The sequence below is a fragment of the Rousettus aegyptiacus genome, unplaced genomic scaffold (genome assembly GCF_014176215.1).
Source record: "Rousettus aegyptiacus isolate mRouAeg1 unplaced genomic scaffold, mRouAeg1.p scaffold_m13_p_7, whole genome shotgun sequence".
Lineage (NCBI taxonomy): Eukaryota > Metazoa > Chordata > Mammalia > Chiroptera > Pteropodidae > Rousettus > Rousettus aegyptiacus.
In genome coordinates, this window is record NW_023416310.1 from 39,970,001 (window position 1) to 39,990,876 (window position 20,876).

General features: G+C 32.0%; 1 protein-coding gene and 1 pseudogene across 14 annotated transcripts in view; both read left to right on the top strand.

Moving 5' to 3' along the window:
* EHBP1 (EH domain binding protein 1) overlaps nucleotides 1-20,876 on the top strand; it is a 292,696-nt gene that overhangs the window by 262,155 nt on the left and 9,665 nt on the right. The window lies entirely within an intron of this gene.
* LOC118605638 lies at nucleotides 17,104-17,223 on the top strand (annotated as a pseudogene).

Consider the following 20,876-nt stretch of genomic DNA (forward strand, 5'->3'; position numbering starts at 1 on the left):
TTTTTATATTTAGTTGGCTTTGTGCTATTTTCTACTTTACCTAAAAACAATAAACGTTAGTTCTATATTTAAAGTTTTAAAAATTATAACTGGATTGCAAAATTGTTCAAGTAATAAATCAGAAATTAATATATTAAGGTTAGACTGGAAAGATTGATTTGGTTTAACCAATTACATATTCAGATAATATCCTATATTTACAATATGTGAAATTCTATGAGAGCTAATTTTAAAATAGTATTGACTTGTTAAACCCGTTAAAAACTAAAAAATTAATTTCCTTCTGTGTAAATTTTGTACAAATACTTGGTAAGGTGGCATTTGAAGTTCAAATAGCTTAATTGAGTTTGAAGGGGGAAAAGGTCATTTAATTGGTCTATTGAAATGTTAACAGAAACAGATACACCATGGAATAGACTTTAATGGCAGCGGTGTTGCGCTAATGTCTGTATTCACTTGCAAAATTGTTAATTAGGGCACTTTGGTAGTTCATTTGTTTTTGTATTGATGTGCTTAGTCCAATAGGGAAATCAGTTTTATGGAAGAAATTTACAGCTAGAATCCTAAAATGCATGTTTATTTTTTATTCCCAAGAGAATATTACATACAGTAAAACCCAAGTGCATTTTAAATTACAGAGCTCTGCTTCTCTTCTGAGTAATAGAATCTCATCATTTTTCCATTTTACTTTCTTGGTAAAGTTAAAAAGTCCTATGTAAACATCTGTATGTCTGAATCTACTTGAAACTTAGCCAAATATTTCCAGAAACTAACGTCATTGTTTTAAGGGAAAACTAACTAAGGAAGGAAAAAGGAAGGAGTGAGGTGCGGGTGGTATTCCTTATCCTCACCCTCTTTAAAGTTTAAGTGGCACATCATTCTTGATGATGTGCTTTGCTGGGTATCAGTGCTGATTGTATTAACTGGGAAAACAGCAGAGTATTCCAAATAATTTTAAGATTTCCTTGTTAAGCCTTATATGATTCATTTCTTATAAGTAGAGACTTCATTATGAAGTTCTGTTATTGAATGTTAATCTTATACAAACTATATATACATAGTGCAATTGTACTACTATTTTGTTCACTTTTAAAAGCGTTTTAGAGTAAGGGTCTAAGGTAACTTTTGAACAAATTTCAAATATTAACTTTTAATATAACGGTTTTACATTAATTAGTATCACATATAGTATAAATGTTTGAAAATATGAGGAGTATTAAAGATTACCTAATCTAGACCTTTCGTTTTACCATGATGAAAACACTGAGGCCAGAATAAGAGATGGACACAGAGCTATTATTTTCTGAGTCCCAGTCAAGTATGTTTTCTTTCTCCTAAACCACAATGTTATACAGTTAATTTTTTAAAAAATTGAATAACTTGTTCAGGAAAAACAATATAAATTTTTAAATGTATTTTTAAAATTATATTGGATTATTTACTATAGTGTATACACAGCTAAATGAATCCCTAATTTGTATCTACTAATAAACTAAAAATTCATATTCTACTTGATTTATCTCACATAGAGTAAACCTTTTGTAGTTTAGACTCTGAACATTAGAGTGTAAAATATTGTCTATAATAAAAAAAAGATTTTTAAAAGATTCCTAGAGAAAAAAATACACATTTTAATGTACTAAATTTACACTGATTTTGTGATAATGTAATACGTTTTTTAGATTCTGATGGTTTCAAGATTTTTTAAATAGGTGGCTGTATATTGTTAAAATATTGTTGGGAATAATTACATTAGTCTTGTACTATGAACATTATAGGTTTTTTACAATATGCTTTAAAATCCTTAGTAAAAATATTAAACTATATCTTGGTTCTTTTCATTTGTTTTGTAAACTACATTTACATGTAGCCCCTATTTAGCTTAGTAGGGTGATAAAATTTTTAGAACATTTTATTGTACTGGTATGCAAATGTTTTTACATAGGAATAAGTCTAGGTTTCCTTGAAGAAGGCAACAGAATTGAAAACTGAGGCCAACAAATAAATGAAAGTTTCTCTAAATCCATTGGATAATAGAGGCAGTGTTAAGGCTAACCATAGTGTTGAACTAAACAGAGGGATTACTCCTGGGTTTTGCATCACTTGTTTTCTGCCGGGTGGCCTCACTTGTCAAAAAAAAAAAAAAAAAGTTTAACAGGCAAACATTCACATAGGCACATTGAGAAAAGAAGTATGCTTAATTCCATCAAAGCTTTAAAAAAATCAATCATTAATTTATTCTACGATTGTTAGTCATTTGTGAAAAGCATCTGGCCTTTAAGTCATAGGAACCCAAAAACAAGTACAATGTGAACATTTATGAAGAAGTTTCAAATTTGGTATAACATAAAAAAGCTATTGTAACGTGTGTATAGCTGTATCTGACTATACAACTGCATTTGTTTATTCATAATGCTTTAACTCCATCTTGTTTTTTTTTTTTATTTTGAAGACGTTATAAATACAAATGTAATGTACTTTAAAAATTAGAAAATTGTTAATTGGCTGCTTTAAAAAGTCCTGCTTTTTTACGTGTCTTTTCATGGTTATTTAGCAGAGTGATATTTTAGCAACCTTGGCATTACAAGTCAGAAATAGTTTCTAATGAAGTCTAAATTCAAGATAGTAAATACATTTTTAAAATGGTTTCAGGAGAGACATACCCTATTTTCCATATGGCTAAGTAATTGTTAAGATATTTGTTTTAAAGCTGGACTTAGACACTCCTGACTGCCCTCTAATTTGATATAGCTAGTCCAAATGATTTTATTCAAGAAACTTTGGTAGGAGAATGCAGCGAAGTAGATAAATAATTTTGCAGCTATCCTCATATTGCAAAGTATAGAACTAATTTGGTCATTATTACTATAGTAACAGTATTTTTAAAAAATAGCTTTAAAACTAGTAGTAGGACAGCTTAATGTTGGAATACAGTTAAATTAAGCCTTAAGTTAATCAAGTTTAGTGTTCTAACAATATATAAATAGGCTTATACCATAACCACAAAATTATACATAGCATTTTTTTTCTGTTTATTTTTTTAAAGAATGTACTTTTAAATTGTAGAAGAAAGCCTAAGAAAAGCCTTAAGAGGTAAAAATTGAGCCTAAATTAGAAACAAAGAAAAGTTGCATCATTTTAATTATATGCTCTAATAGAATATGAATAGTTAATATGTAAAAACTGTAGCCTCATGACAACATACTACTTAGTCTAGCGTTTTGTTTCTGTACAAAGGAAATGAAATGTGATATAACCAAATGCTCCTATGTCAGTCTTCATATAGAAATTACCTATTCCCTTACTGTTAAACTTTTACCAGATTCCTCATATACTGTATTTCACTCACCACTGCTCTTTAGCTTTCCCTGGGCTTTTAATAATTACAAATTAAGAAAAACTATAAACACTTTTCATAAATAAGGTTTGATTTAAGCAAAATAACAACTAATGATAAAAAGTACCTTTTTTACAGTAGAAAAAATACTAATCTTTAGACATTTATCTTAATGCCATAAATTTATTATTATAACAAGATGAACATATTTCTAAAATATATTGAAAGTAAATCTAAAAATTTATATGCCATATGCAAAATTCATCTGTAAACTTTGTTCAGCCTTCATTTCAGAGGCACTGATGTCCAAAGTCTGGTAGGATACTAGAGATGAGAGGAAAATCACTTAAAACCGCTTGTGAAATATAATGTTTGAAATGGTTCTTTGAGAATGTGCAGATTATGGCTTGCATAGGGACTCCTTCCAGCTCTCTGGGAAAATGAGCTGTTGACATTCTTTTGGGTCATCATCCAAGATAGGAGGGCAACCACAAGGATTTAGCAGATAAATTCATCCCCAAAGACCTTTATCCATTTCATTGCTACTTGGAAACATTCATGTTGAATAGTAGCATTAATGTAGCCCATTTAGCTCTTCAAAGTGAGCCTTATGTTTAAAAAAAAGAAAGAAAGAAAAGAAAAAGAAGATGACGATGAAGAAAATCAAATGACTAGGGTAATAACTTATTTAAGTCTTCTAAGAGGTATTCTTTATTTACATAATTCTAAAGCACAAATCCCTTTTTTCTCTATATACTATTTTCAAAAACAGAATTGAGATTTATTATAATGAGCAAAGAGCTTTTGGATTTTAACTGAATCAGCGCTGCATATTGCTTGTTAGTCATTTATGACAAAGAGCAGAAAATAAATTATTGTTTTAATGTTGTGTTCTGAAATGAATGGCAACATTTTTAAAAGATTGAAAATTATGTCATTTAGGTTCTGTTTCTGACTCTTTTTGGACTTTATGATTTAGGCAAAAGAGAAAAAAATAAAGCTGCGGTAAATGCATTGAGGATATGCACTAAGATTCACACACATGTACTTTCTTAAAATGGTGAAAAAAAAAAAAACTTTTGACTCAAACTGGAATGATACTATATAGGGCTGAATGTGCAGGAAAGGTTCCCACAATGCATTGTGCAAACCTAGGGCTAACAAATACCCTGCTGCTTTGAAAACCCCCCCTTCCCAAAGACAAAAGCACAATGAAATAGAAAGCTTACCACCGGTAGCTTTCAAAACGACAAACTAGGCAAACTATACATCTCCACCACTCCAATTTTGTCAGAATGCTAATGAGCTTGCTCTGATCTTTACTCGGCTTCCCGTGTTTTCTACATCTTCAAGGACCACATGGCGCTAGCAAAATAAAGACAACTAAATGAGAATTTCGAATGCTTTTTGTGTTAGGACCTGGTGCTTTTCAGTGGACGCACTCGTTGAATATTCTCAACTTAAAAGAGTACAACAGGGGGTTGGGTATGAACTTTTTAACAGGAGGAAATTTGTACAAAAGTAAATTAGTGAGATGAGGAAAATATGAGAAAAATTTCTGATTAATTTCCACTCCATAATATCAATGACACCTTCAGCCCCACTCATACTCTTCTAACAAGAGATGCTGATAAAAGATGAATGATTCTGTGTTGTTCACAGTGAATGTTTAGTGGTTTTTTAATAGCAGCATTCTACATAAAAGGCACCAGGAAGTACTCTGCATTAGCAGTTGAGATCACTAGTTAATAGGATGATGTCTTTCAGCTTTTGTCACAAGATTATTAGAAAGGATGGGTTTCTGTTCTCATCGTTGCATAGTTTGGAGTGCCTGTTGAGTACAAGTGCTAAAATACAGGTTTCTCAGTATTGTTTCACATGTAAAGCAAAAAGCCTTTTAATGCAACACCTTTTTCTCTTTTTATCAGGTGATTTTGTTATTGATCTCTAATCTGCCCCTTTAGTTGTATTAAATGCTTGAAGTGTTCTGCTTTTTCATTGTAGCCTTGATGCTAGCTATTTGTGTCTATAAATTCATTAACATTAAAACAGCGTCTGTACAGACTATTTGATTCTATGATTTAGAAAATGACAGATTATGTAGTTTTTATGATTTAGGGTATAGATAAAGTTAAGACTGCCTGAGTATTTTAAAAATATTTTCTTTGATTTAAAAAAACATTTTTGTGAAATATATATGTATAAGGAACATTTTTCACTACTACCTCTCTTTTCTCTTACAATCACTGTATACTTAGAAACTAAGAGATTAGGAGTAGTCAACTCCATCTCTCACTATACCCATATCTAGAAGGGGAAAATGAAAACTCAATCTGGGAACATTTTTATATATAAATATATCTGACCTTAGAGTTAAACTGATTCTGTACAACTAATAAATAACCAGAAAAGGAAGGAATGGAAGTTTCATACAGTAACACTTTTCAAGTTTTATGTGGAGAAAGATTTTAGTAATGTTTCTCACACTTAACACATATATTTCTGACTTTTTAAAATATTATTCTTTGAAATTCTTATCCTGAAAATTATATTTTTGTACATTGAACTTTGTTCACACAGCTTAAGATATTGCCTCTTAAGATGTAATTTATTCACACTTCTAATAAAATGAACGGACGGACCCTATAGTAATAAGAATGACATGGACAACCATAGTTAATAAAGTTGGCAAAAAATAGAAACCGTATTCTAAATATAGTAGGTTTTTCTTAAATTATTTGGTTATTCTGTATTCTCTATCATTTAGTATGATATTTCTATGCTTCTTACAAGTATGAATAGGAATTAGTATGCATGTAATAAAATGTCTCCATTTTGTAGAGTTTCTTTAATAGATATAATATGCCTGTTTTCATACAAATTACAATAAGAGGCTATATCATTGAAAAATATTTTAGCATTTTAGTTGCAAAACTAAAGAAAATTAAAAGCTGTATTTTTCATTAATGAACATTTTTTTCTAACATCACATGACATACCATCATAAAATAGAAGAAAATAGAAGTTTTTAGCTTATTAAAGTAGAATGCTTCCATTTGATCTTTATTGCCATAAAATACAAAATGGATAGACTCTAATATTGTCTCTGCATAGTCACTTTTCGTAAATAGAAGCAAAATAAGTAAGGAAGTTTGATGCTATAAAGTAAAAGAAATGACCTTTAAGATTCTATAATAATGTTATAATGCTTAACCTATTGTACCCCCACTAAAGTAACTACTACTGACAATTCATAGGGCATTGAATCTGTGTCCTAATAAAGGAACTAGTAAAAAAAAAAAAAAGTCTGAAAACTTTCTACAAAGTGAGTGTTTAACACAATTTCTAGAGGCAATGAGCTACATCCTTTGATATACTGTAAGAGTTGATAGAATCCTTTCTGGAATTAAGATGCTAGCATACTTTTGGTAAATGTGTAATAAGTCTGTTTTGTGCATCTATTTTCAGCTGTGTCAAGATTTTAGTTACTTTATTGTCACCTAACTTGAAGAATGCAAAATAATATGAAATCATTATCTAATTGCAAGAAGTGATACAACTTTATGCAATTATATCCAAATCCAATATTCAGAAAAATAAAAAGCATAAAAGAACATGTCAAACAATTGATTCTGTCACATCCTTGTTTAGCAGAATCATAGCCAGGTAGAAGTAGTAGTAAGCCAAGGTCTAGCTCTCCAAGGTATCCGTGTGAACTTTCTCTCTGGTGCTCCTGTCCATTGCGCACAGAAGCCCATCTGTCTTCTTTTGCTGTTAGTATAATTACAGGAGAGGCTTTTCTTCAATACTTAATCTTCGGTATACCTTCATCTGAAAACATGGGCTCAGCCCTTCCAGCAGTGAGTTGGTACCCTGGCTGGGAGATGGTACCCTGGCTGGGAGAATGATACCCAGAATCCCATTCTAGCTTTTGCTATATGCATTCTAGTTTATTAGTTCAGCTTCATAATGTAAGCCTCAGTTTCCACTTTAATAGAATGAGGATACTATGGCTTTAAAAATAAAATTAGGAAATAACCTAATTTCAATTCCCATAAAGGATGAAATTCATTTAATCTTTTATGTCTTGTGAAAGTCATTCAACAAATATTTGTGAATCCTAAGGCACCGATAGTAGAAACTTAACTCTGATTAGTGAATATAATTAGTTCAAATTTAGTCACACTGAGTCAAAATTGATATGATATTGCAGTAAGAGAATTGTGAGAATTAAATTAGATACCTTATTCCAAGCATTTGCACAGTGCCTAGTTCATATACTGAGATCAGTAAACATTAGCTAATATTATATGATCTCTTTAATACTTAAATTTGTCAAGATCTCTTTTAAAATAAAAAATGCCAAAGGATGAAAAACAATAATATGTTAGGAATATTACCTATCTCCATCAAGCATTAGATAAAATGTTTATAATTAACTTTTGCATATTTATACATTTTATTATACACACACACACACACACACACACACACACACACTAGAACAGGCCTTTGGTTATTGAAAGCAATCGGTAATGAATAGGAATAGTATAAAGAAAACAGTAAAGTTCTTTTCAAAGGAGAGTTAACATTTTAAAATGCTTGCAGTGCTTTTGCTCTTTACTTTTTTACACCTTCAATTTTAAAAATTTGTAATATTGCCTATGGCCATGCCACCCTGAACAAGCCCCATTCCGTCTGATCTTGAAAGCTAAGCAGGGTCGGGCCTGGTGTTAGTACTTGGATGGGAGATCACATAGGACGACCAGGTGCTGTAGGTGTAAAAAATAAAAAATAAGGGATTGTAAGCTGACAAGGTCCTTGCAATCTGTGAGGTCAACCAAGGGTTGCCGCGCCTAAAAAAAATAAAATTTGTAATATGCTTAAATTCTTTTTATTTTTATAGTCTTTTCTTTTTGTAGTTACAAAAAATTAAAATTATTGTCATACTTTCAGAATTTCTTTGCTCTCAAAATTTGTTCAGCTAATTTAAACATTTTAATATCCATTTCTATCTGTAGTCCATTATTTGAATTATTTAAAAAGTATATAAATTATATTTAGAAGTAGTAGAACTCAACTGTTATTGAATCATTCTAGTTGTGCAATAGGTATTGGATCATAGGATTTTTTGAAAGGAATCTCTCTGATTCAGAATGTTCTCATTTCTAAAATTTGTTTCTTCTCTCCTTGGCACTCAATGTATGTCCCAAATTTTTATGGTACAGTCTTTAAGTATATAGGTGACTTTTTCATCTACCGACTCATGTTTGTTCATTTATACAGGAGAACAAACGTATGTAATTTTTACCAGTGATGTTTAGAAAGTATTTTCCACTACTAGAAAATTTGAATAGGAAACATAAAATATAATTTTTGAACCTAAAGAATTATCACATCACCAGAATTTTCAGTTTGGAACATGTCTATTGCCTAAAGTGAGGTACATCCTTATTCTAGACTGCAATAAAATTTTTTGACACTTAAAGAGTAGAAATTCCAGGAAAATGTGTTTTTCTCAGCAACTATCTATGAAACAAAATTTAGGCATTTGAACTGATTTGGCAGCAACATGTTTTTCTTCTGAATGTGAAATTAAATTTGTGTAATGTCATGCCAATGCTAAAATAACATCTTATACATGGAATATCACCCTTTCTTTTAAAAAATCTTAGTGACTTATTTGTGAAGGGGCTGAGACAGTGGTTCTCAAACTTTTATCTGCATAAAAAATATCTGAGGAGTTTATTAAAAATACAGATTCCTAGGTCCTTCCTAAAATATTCTGATCAAGGGGATCTGGGGTAAGGCTCACATTTTAGGCAATTCTAATAGAAGTGATCCATAGACCACATTTTGAGAAACAAGGAGCTAAGATATGCTAACCTCACAGTGTTACAAGTGCTAAGGGAAGTAGTACAGCATAGAGATTTAAGAGCATAGACTTAAAAATCAGCAAGATCCCAGCCAGAATCTGGGTGGTCTAATTTTTCTTTTTTTAAAAGCTGATAAAATTTATTTTAGAATGTTATTGAGAGTCTAAAATATATTGATACAGATATGAATAAAATTTATGAGTACTTAGCACAGAGCCTGGCAGAGTTAACACATTATAAAAATAGTTGCTGCTATCAGTCATAGTAGTAATTTTATTATTTATTATTGTTTTTACCTTTATTTGAAAATTATTTTCCTTCTAAATAACAATACACATCTCACATTCTGTCATAATTTCTCCCTTCCCTCAACATAAACACACATGCACTCACACACACACTCACGCATGTTCTCTCCCCCAAGAAATGACTGAAGAACTAGTTTGGCAATTTGGCATAAGACTGGAAAGTTGTTGGGTTTTAGTTTTGGATTTTTTGTTAAACCCTTGGCTTATATATAAAAAGTAACCGATAGTTGTGTGAACATTTTCACAACTAAATAACTAGGAGAAAGCCTTAGAAATTTGGCTAGCTCCTCAATCTATATAAGTTTCATTGAATTGACATACTAATTATATGAGTTTTGTGAGGCACATACAGAAATAACTTAAGCATTGTATTTTGAGAAATTTATTTTAGGATACCCATGTAGGAATCAGTTCTTCAAATGCATTTTCTCCTCTTTGGTTTCATCCTGACACTATCCCAAAAAACTTAACTAAGATTTTATCATTTTTCTTTTCTAAAAAATGACATAAGAGATGTCTAAGCATATGTAAATTGCCTCCTGAGTCCAGAGTCAAAATCAAGGGAGTTCATGAAAGGACGCAAGCTATGCTCCACCTTTCTCCCAGTTTCTCCAAATGGAAACACTTTCTTAAAAAGTACAGATGTTAATGTAGGGAGACAACTGGATACATACTGACTCTTACTAGGTCCCTTTATCCTTGAGATAGAACTGTCCAATTGAACAGCTGTGAACCTTCTTTTTATTGTTGTACAGGCTTACAAAGTTCTGCTTTCAAATCATTGTTCATTCCATTGTAGAGACATTACCAGTTTTTCTTCTAGTGGATTGCAAATTATTATGTCTTTCTTTTAGCTACCAGTTGTTTGTAACGTTTTGCATAGGCCTCTAAGTGCATTGCATAAAAAAACTAAACATATATAGATATTGCATCTGTTCTCTGTCCTCACATGTCACTTCTAACCTGGAATGTGAAAAGCATTCATCTACTCAGAGGAGCTATTTCTTCAGGAAAAGTTTACAATAGAATTTAAGTAAAAACTGTTGAACCGATACCTATTTTTTAAAATTAAATTAGAAATTTAGATATTTTTAAGTGCATTATATTACTGATTAATTTTTAATGTTTATTGCTAGGTAGATTTTTTTTTGTAAAGTTTGTTTTAATGGGGAATTTGGATGAATGTTGTATAGAGAGGAAGGTTAATCAAAATTGTGCCATTATTTTTACAGCTGAAAGAATAAAGTGTGGTACAAATATGTATATATAAACAGTTATTTCTTGAGGGAGTATAGTAGACGTTAGCATCAAAATTAAAATATATGAATTAGTTTTCTCTGTTTTTATACTGGTGACATTGAGTGAGAGTTGATATGTATATTCACTGTACACAGAGTTATGAACATCCAACATATGAGTCCTCTTCTTTTACTGAGTGGTTAAATACTTTACCCACCCCAAAGCCACCAACCCCACTCCCCCAATGCCAGTTCACTCTGAATTAATAGCACCACTTGGTGGCCAAAGCTAGGAATTGTGTAGAGTACCAGCATTTCTTCCCCAGCAGCAAGCATGTTTTCCCTCGCTAGACACTTCTGCACTAGAATTTGACAGACTTGGCCAGAGTTATATCTGTTATGCTTTTGAAGGATCTAGCTATATAAAGAAAGTTAAAAAATATGTCAAGGAAAATACTTGGGCTGATAGAAAATTTTTTAAAATTTAAAATAGAAATTTTATATTTCAGGTATAACTAACTTTCACAGAAATTATTAAAGAAGTCACAAATATTTTAATTTCTCATAAGAATAAAATTAGAGGAAGCCAAAATTTAAAACTTTAAATGCCATATGTCTTGATTTGTGCTTATTTTGAATCTCAGTAAAAGGTTAAATAAAATTGTACTGAATGTTGCAAAATTGTCAGATTAATCTATTTAAAATAGACTAGGTAGCTATTTTACTAAATTTTGAAATATATAATATTAACAGGAATATTGTGAGGACTAAACAGACTTGGAGTTGACCATGACTTTGGATGGGAATGTAGGCTAAGTGTTTTAGATGTGATTGCTCTAACTCTTTTTAAGTGAGCTGTAACCAGCTAACTGCTGGCCAGTAAGATTTATCCCAGAATCTGAGAGGGTCTCTTGGAGTAGCATGATGTTGTTCAGTCTAAGGAGTATCTAAAAATTTATATCATGATAAAAGGGAATTGAACATATCCTAGGGATTAAGTTGAGGAGAAATCTGAAAATAACTTTATCTTGAGAATTCTAGACGTTCTGGGAGTCACACATTAGATTTTTATTTTCTTTGAATTTCTGACTGAAGTCACTGTTAGCAAGGGAACCTTTGGAACAGACTTAATAGAACGTATAACTTTGAATGTCTCATAGAGAGTTTGCATTTGAGTAGCTCCTTTAAGAAAGCAGGATAGGTAATGGGTTATTGATGGGCTTCTATATTCGAGGGGAATGAAAAAGTTGAAATGATGGTAGGATGCATTTTAGCTGATTGGTCCAATAAAATAAATATGTAAAGACATTAGAAATACCATGCTCAGTGGGACTAACATCTTGAGACTAGCACCAGGTTGCCCAACGTGTTTACTTCTGTGGGTGGGTCTTTCTGGTGTTTGCAGAGGCCATTGAAACTTGTGAGACTCTGCCAGGAAGGATCACAATTCTTTGCGCCATCAGTAATCCTAGGAATCAGATGGGAAATCTTGAAGCTTGAATAAAGAATGTGGCTCCCGACTCTGTGTGTGTGTGTGGGGGGGGTGAATTATATATGTATGTAGGGATGTGGGAGGGGACAGGAAGGGAGAGAATGAAGGAGAATATAACAATAACAACCACCATTATACTACTTATATAGTCTTTATTATAGGAAGCCAGGCTTTATTTTAAGTGCTTTACATATATTAACTCAATCTTTTAAAAACCTTATGAAGTAGTACTATTATCTCTGTTTTACAAATGAAGAAACTGAAACATAGGAAGATGCAATAATTTACCCAAATTCCCATAGCTCTTTAAGAGCAGAGCTGGAACTTGAATGCACCCTGATGATCTAGTGCTAGAAAGAACATTCTTGTTTGGCCATTTTCATTGAAAGATGCCTCAAATGCTTAAATGGAGTAGGAATAGTTTATAGTTGCCCAAGAACTAAAAAGATCTATTTTGGGCATCTCCTTTTTGGAAAATATCATACACCAAACTATAATTCAAGGATCTTAGAGACACATCTGCATAGGAAGAAAGGCTGCCTCCCCTTGACATACCTTGAAGTACTGCTCTGAGATCAGTAAGTCCCATTGGCCTACATGAGACAAGTCAACAAAATCCTTTCTACTAATGAATGAACCAAGTGAACAGAATGGTTGGTTGGGTGAGTGCGTGGGTGGTTTAATTATCAGAGGTTTGAAGATTTGCTTTTAGTTTTTTTTTTTTTGTTTTTTTTTTTTTTCTGTTTTGCTATCAGAACCACTCTGAAGGCTTTGTCAAGGTTGGTCTGAATTCTAAATAAAGAGCCCTTTTTGATAAGACCGGTTACCTTTGAGTGTCAAGTAGGGTGGCTAAGAGTGGTGGTTCACAAGACAGATTGCTTAAATTAACTAACCACTAACTAGCTCTATTACTTTATATAACCTCATTCAGTATTTGATGCCATGATCATGATGATCATCATCATCATCATCATCATCCCCAGCCTATGAGAATGTTACTGGTCGTTAGTGATCTGATGAGGGAGAGATATGATATATGACATAGAGTGGCGTCTTTGAAACACTGTTATTCCCAAGACTTCAGGAAACAGCACTGTGGACACAAGTCCATCATGAATGTCTCTTGTGTATCTTGGTGAAGAGAATGGTTCCACTGAGAAGGCTGAGGGGCATTGGATGAGGTAGTATAGTACTGAAACTCACACTAGTCACCTGGCCTGGTCTTGAAAAACAGCATTCATTGCATTTGACTCAAGAGTGTTGTGTAGTTGTTGAAGCTCTATGCAGGCTAGAAGGCAGCTGCAGATGGTTGTACAGTGTCCTACTTTCATTAGGTTTCTGTTTTTTGAGAATGAATGTGGCTGTGGGCTAGAAGAGACTAGGCAAAATTCCCGTTAGCTTTCTCTCACCAAATAAAGATACTTAAGAAGGATATACTCCAGTGTTGCCTGGTTATCTGAACCCAAGCATGATCAAAGAAGGTGCAGAGTAGAAGAGGAAGTTACCTTGTGGTAGCATATTGGTGGTTAGGGGTTGAATTCATCCCTTTTTGGAAGCTGGAGGCTCTAGGGACACCCTGGGTATTATTTTTTTAAGGCCATTTAAAGACTTTAAGGAACACAGGAGGAGGTTACCTAAAAAAGTACCTGACTGACTACATAAAACATCTTTGGAGAAACTTAGAAAGATGCCTGTTTGGAGCACATATTTACCTGGTTTGTCCTTCTATATTTTAAAAATTATATATAATTTTCCGCACTCAACAGAATCTAATCTCCTTTTCACCTAGCATTTAGTAAATCAGCTATTTCATCTATATTGCCAATTTCATACGTTGATTTTAAAAATGCTTTGCTTTTAACATCAAAATCTCTTGATAACTAGTAAATTAGCCCATAATTTTCCTTAAATTTACCTTTTTAATTTTTTTTATATTAAGCAGTATTCCATAATCTACTTTGTTCTTAAATCTCTAAAACTCACTTCAAGTAACTAGACTGTCATTACCTGGAGCACAGCCACATTGTTGTGTCACCATGGCTGTGGATGTCTTTCATATGCACCAGTGACGCTGATGACCTATTGGGGCATTCATTTTGTTTTTCCAGCTGTAGAAATGAGTTTATACTGATTCACCCACATTTTCACCTATCCCGCTTATGACCAATGACTTACTAACTATAGACTTTGTTATGACTAGCAGAGTTTTAGATATAATTTGTGTCCAAAGATTTGTGTAGAGTTTACCCTTACTCCAGCTACCCTTGATTATGTGTCTGTCTCTACACTAGACTATAAACTCTTTTGAGGGAAGGGACCGCGTCTTTGTATCTCCAATCCCTGGCTCACCACGTGCCATCATCATCCTCTTCATTATCATCATCATAGCTAGCATTTTTAGTCTTGAATACTGTACTAAGGACTTTACATGGATTCTATAATTTAATTCCTCTAGCAAGCATATGAGGTAAATAATATGATTATTTTTATAGAGATGGAGAAACTGAGGTTTAGAGAGGTTAGTTAATTTAAGATCAAGGCGCTCAGTCCTTTTTTTTTTTTTTTAACCAAACTGGAAAAAAGCCATTTGGATACAGATTCAATGTTCATCTTATTTGCATCATATTCAAAATGACAGATCTAACCAGCCATAGAAACTATAGATAATACAGGTAGTCCTTAATTACAAGAGGTCTTCATTCTAAAGTTCATGTATGAGTCAAGTGCTTTTCCATAAAATACTTAAATTATGGATTGGGTCTCAGACCACTCTATAAAAACTATGTGCCAAATTACTTTTTAAAAAATGAACCCCCTATTCTCCCAGTAAGATGATATCCCCAGAAATTTTGATCTACTTGAATAAATAGAAGTTTAGAAATATCTCTTATAATATTTCTTAGGCATATATATATATATATTTAAAATCATATATCTTAAAATATATTAATCTAGTAACATTGCTTTTCTCCAGTCCTACTTTTCAAGAAATAATTTTATTCAGTTCTTCATGGTCCTCTTCAATATTAATGTGTCTGTTACTTCTAGAGTTACTCTTTAAGTTGTTTTTGTGACATGACTGTGAGGAAGCTCTAGGACAGGGAAGGGATAGAGAGGAGTCTGCCAGGTGCAGTCCAAACAAAAGGGGCTTCAAGAGAGAGGAGAACTGGCTGGAGAAGCTCTCCATCTGTAAGCGTGGCTCACAATTCACATTTTCCCCTGATTGAGGGATGCCTAATTGATTTTCCAAATAGATCACAGTCTATTTGGTTGAATGATGTCTAAAAAGTAACTCACTGTATTTTATTCCATTTTATAAAATATGTTAAATATACCTTAAAAATAGATATTTCAGAGTTCTGTTCTGAGTGTTTTACCTTTAGCCAATGCCTGTTTAAACAGTAAATAGGCAAGATAATTACAGGTTACCTTAAATGTGGGTCATATTAATACCTTTAAAAAGCTCTTAGCACTGAAAAAGGTGGTTGCAACCCATCCCATATATAATCTTTTAAAAATACTAAACTGTAAATAAATATAATGAATTTCATCAGTTATAATTTTCCCAAGATGACCACTTCCATATTTTTAAAGTTATTTTTATTTTCTTGTTATCTTAAGTTTGTGCTTAGTTTTTTGCTTTTGTAGAAGCGCTGACTTTTGGTATAAAAAGGCTGTTCAGACTCTATTAATGGGTTGGTATAAAAAGACTGCTGTTACATTCCAACCTTGAGAAATATTTTCTTCTTATGTATACGTTTGTGGAGGAAGAACCTCAGTGAAGTTATCTGTAACTCCTCCTATAAGAAGTACATGCATAGAAGTCTGTCAAAAGTTATCTGTAGAGAGATGTTGCCCTGAATCTCTCCCCGCTTTCTGTTTTACCAAATAGGTAAATAAAAGGTGTATTTATTTTGGGAGAGTGTGTTTTTATTTTACTTCAACAAAAGGAGACAGGATTTTCTCCAAAGTTTGTATTCTTAATACTATAACAAATATATCATGCTGAGCAAATAGTTTTAAGACAATTGCTGCTGAAAACATCAATAAAGATTATGAGCTTCTTCATATGTCGATTGCTATTTGAGGATATTCTTGGAGTAGAAACATTTATTAGCTATTGGCTTATATAGTAAAATTTGTTTTCATAATAAAGCTCTCTTACCTAAGTTTAAAATATTTCCTAAAACTGAGCTCTGGAGTCCTGTGCAGTAATGTTGGCTTTGGAGTTCAGTGTGTCCACGACCTAACATAACTGTAATAAATTCATGTTTTTCATATGTTAAATCTACCAGATTTTCTTCCTTTGTTATTAAAATGTTTTTCTAGTACCAGTTAGTTGGGCATGTTCATGTGTCTCTCTCTTGTACTATATTGTTTTTCAAAGGTCATTATATTCATGTAATCATGCCATCAAGACAATTTGTAATGGCAACTTTTTGTTTTTATGTTTGATTCAGCTTTGCTATGTTGTGTCCTTTAAGGGCCATATGTGATCACTAGTCTGCCATCTCCACTATGAGGCTATATGGCAAGATTTCAGCATTTTTTAAATGTCTTTATGGTAGAAAATCTTGAATTTGTTTATATGTACAACAGTCTACACTTTGTGTTCTTTCCCACCAAATTCATCTTCTGTTCAACTGAAATTGTATTGTTCCTTATTTTGCATTTGTATGAGGAATTCACTGTCTAAAAATATAACTTCCTAAATAGATAACCTTATGGAGAAAAATTAATTAGAAAGGTTAATTAGGAGGCAGTTCTTTAAATTGTGATTCAAAATTTCAGTATTTCAACATCACTCTTCTTTTATTCATTTAAAAATTTACATTGAAAACGCTGCTTCTACATCTATGGCCATGCCACCCTGAACAAGCCCAATCCCGTCTGATCTTGGAAGCTAAGCAGGGTCGGGCCTGGTGTTAGTACTTGGATGGAGACCAGCCAGGACTACCAGGTGCTGTAGGTGTAAAAATAAAAATAAAAAAATAAGGGATTGTAAGCTGATAAGGTCCTTGCAGTCTGTGAGGTCAACCAAAGATTGCCTTGCCTAAAAAAAAAAGAAAAGAAAACGCTGCTTCTGAAAAAGTAAATGAAAACTACATACAGATCCCTGGATGAACAAATAAATTCTTGAATGAAATTAAATCTTAACTTTAATTCAAATTTTTTTTTTTTTGGAGGAAATGGAATATAAAAGTGGTTGTTATAGTCAACTAACATTTATTAAGTATGTAGTGCTGTGTATTACACTGCTTCCTATTAAGTGGTTTTTGTTAACTAGGTGATGGGATGATTTCAAATCATACATACATAGTTATTTTTCCTGCCATTATCATTATTATTGATTATTTAATAATTTTTACAAATCATAGTCTAGCTACAATAATTGATTGAAAAAAAAAACCTGACATTTAGAGGCTGTGATGTCAGAAAAGACATTACATTCCTGGAGTTAAAATGAAGAACAAATCTTTAAGGAAACTAAGTAGAAAAAGATGTTACCAGAGATTGTATAAATTAGTCAATATTTTAAATGTTATAGTGATTTTTTTATAATATTTTAAAAATTTTTTCAATTACTGTTGGCATACAATGTTATATTAGTTTCAGGTATACAACATAGTAATTAGACATATATATATAACTTATGACGTGATCACCCTGATAAATCAGGTACCCATCTGACACCATACATAGTTATTACAATATTATTAACTATATTCCTTATTCTATACTTTATATCCCCATGACTATTTTGTAACTGCTAATTTGTCCTTCTAAATCCCTTCCCCTTTTTCACCCATCCCCCAACCCTGCTCTCATCTAGCAACCATCAAAATATTCTCTATATATACGAGTTAGTTTCTGTATGGTAATGTTTTTATTGGTTGTATATTTATAATAAACATGAAGTACTTTGTTTTAAAATACAGTATATCAACTCAGACATGCTTTCACATTTTAGTAACTGTATGTTGAATTGCAGTATTTTGACTTTTTAAAATTTCAAAATAGTCTTTAATAATGTCTTAAATTTTTCAGTTCATGAAATCGAAAATTGAAATTTAAAAAAGTGTCAGTATTGACTCTAAATTTACAAAAATGTAGTTGTTAGTACAAATTGATAATTTTGAAAGAGAAGTAGTTAACCAGGTAAGTTTAAACACACAAAAAATGATTTATGGCCATTTTAAAAAATAATGACAGTCTTCGTTTTAAGCTACAATGTAAAGTGCTTTATTCAGAGATTATGTATTGTGGCAGAAGCTAAAACTGCCTTTTTTCTAACAGTGCCAGAATACAGCCTTTTTTTCTTTTTGCACTAACAAGACTGCTTTACCACCACAGCCCACTCTAAGTAATTAAATCAATCCTTTGTACTTACCGTATTCTCCTCTAGTGACGGTACTAGATCTGATTATATGCTTCATGCATATTCAAAGTACCGCACTGACAGCTCTTTAATGAGCTCTTACTTAATCAGTAGGAACAATGTTCATCTTGTTCTTTTTTCCCTCATGCATTAGAGCTAGGAACAGTTGGGAAAAATGAAACATCCAGCATTCATTTGAAAAATATATTGTACTTTGAAAAGTGTCTAAGCTGAGGAAGTTGCATTCTGCCCTTTAAAAGTCTGATGGACAAATTGGATTACTAGTATTGGATTAAATAACAAATGGTTAGAGGAGAAATGAGAAAAGCTCACTGTGATCACAGGCTTTAATATTTTTTGTTACTTATAAAGCTAAAGGGGTCTTTAACCAGTTATTAAAGTCAGGATTAATTTGTAATGGTTCAACTTACTGGCTTTTAAAAGCTTTTTAAATTTAAAAAATTTTAAATCCCTAAAAACAATAGTGTAATGATGTATTAGAAGAAAATTTAATTTTTTTATTACTAGGCTAAGTATAGATTTCCATCATTGTGTATGATCTCAGATAAGGAATTAGCGATACATAAAAATCAATTATTGATTTAACTTCAAATATGTTTTTTCAGTTAATTTTTATAATCTATGTAGCAATGTGTAATGTGTCTTTAAATATTTTATTGTTAGGCTTATTTCCTTTTGAAACATGAGACTTTGTATTATTAATTATTTCCTAACAATGAGGGGAGGGGGATCTTTTATTCTTACCTAGAAATCATAGGTATGAGTTAAACTGAAAATAACACAGGACCACATCAATATTGCTATTGTCAAGGAAGCAGTCTTCCATTGAAGAAAATAATGCTAATTTAAGAGTAGGCTAGTTGCTTCTAGTAGTGCCTGAAAGCCTCAATTATAGGTTAAGTTAAGCTCAAAACAAAGTTTTAATATATCTGTATTTTTAGAAGCTACTTAGGTTATGAACTTAAGAATTAAGTCTTTAATCAGAAAATAAAATATCATAAAAACTGCGCCTATTAATATTGCACACATGTGTGATTTCACTGATCAAAAAGGCCTTCACCAGGGTACAATTGGCCTTTTTCCAAATTGCAAGCTTTTTCTCAGCTTTTTCTTTTTACTCTTTCTTCTTTTGTTGCTACCCAGGGATTTGTTCCTATCGCAGCCTATATCACATGACCAGTGTCAAGACATCACATGGTCCAAAGTGAATACACAACCAGCTACCCTAAAAGAGATTAAAAATACTGTAAAACAATAAAGACTTTTGTTCATACTCTAAAAGAATCTATCCTAAGTCTGGCTTCATACTATAAACTTTTAACAGCATTTAAAGAAGGCACATATCCTCATTCTCCATAATAATGAACAGGAGATATCTGTTTTACAGGAATGCTCTGAAGTACATGTTTAATCTTTTGCACACAGATCAGCTCTTTATACTCTTATTTTCATTCTAAAATTTTCTTTAAATTTTTATTAATGGGGAAATAGTTAAATAAATTATGGTATGTCCATAATTTATGCAAGTATTGAAAAGAATGGAGTAGATCTTTGAATAGCATGACAAAAGCAAATCACAGGGCAGTACATAATATGATCTCACTTATGTTAAAGAAAAGAAACCTGTATGTGTCTGTAGATGAAGTATATACATGTGTGATAGCCATAGCTATCTATGTGATCTGGAAGGAGATATACTAAACTGTAATAGTATTTCTGGAGAAAGGAGGTGGAGTGGAGAATTGGGGAGGGTGGAGTTGGTAAAAGAGGACTTGACTTTTTATTCAGTTATACCTTTGTATTGTTTGAATTTTTTAAATGGACTAGTAATGTGTTTGAAAGTTAAAATATCTTGCTTAAAAAGAAAATAAAATGGAATTGGCTTGGATACTGAGTCTTAGCTGGGATATTTAAATTTTTATCGAATGTTTAAGTTAACTCCAAGAATCTAAAAATAACGGCCTAGCAAAACAATAAACCAATTATGGTTGAAATTAAAAAGAAAAAAATCAAAGAATTGTAAATTTGACGAGGTACAATTTGAAGAAAGTAGAAGAAAGTGGGGAATTAATATTTTTCTTGAGTATGATCATGGCCTACTTCTATATGAATAATACCTGATATGCCCTATGTATTATAATCCTTAATACAAGGGCCTTTAAGGAGTGGGGTAATAGATGATGGAATGGATATTAGAGAAAGTGAATTTTAGATGTTCAGTCAGT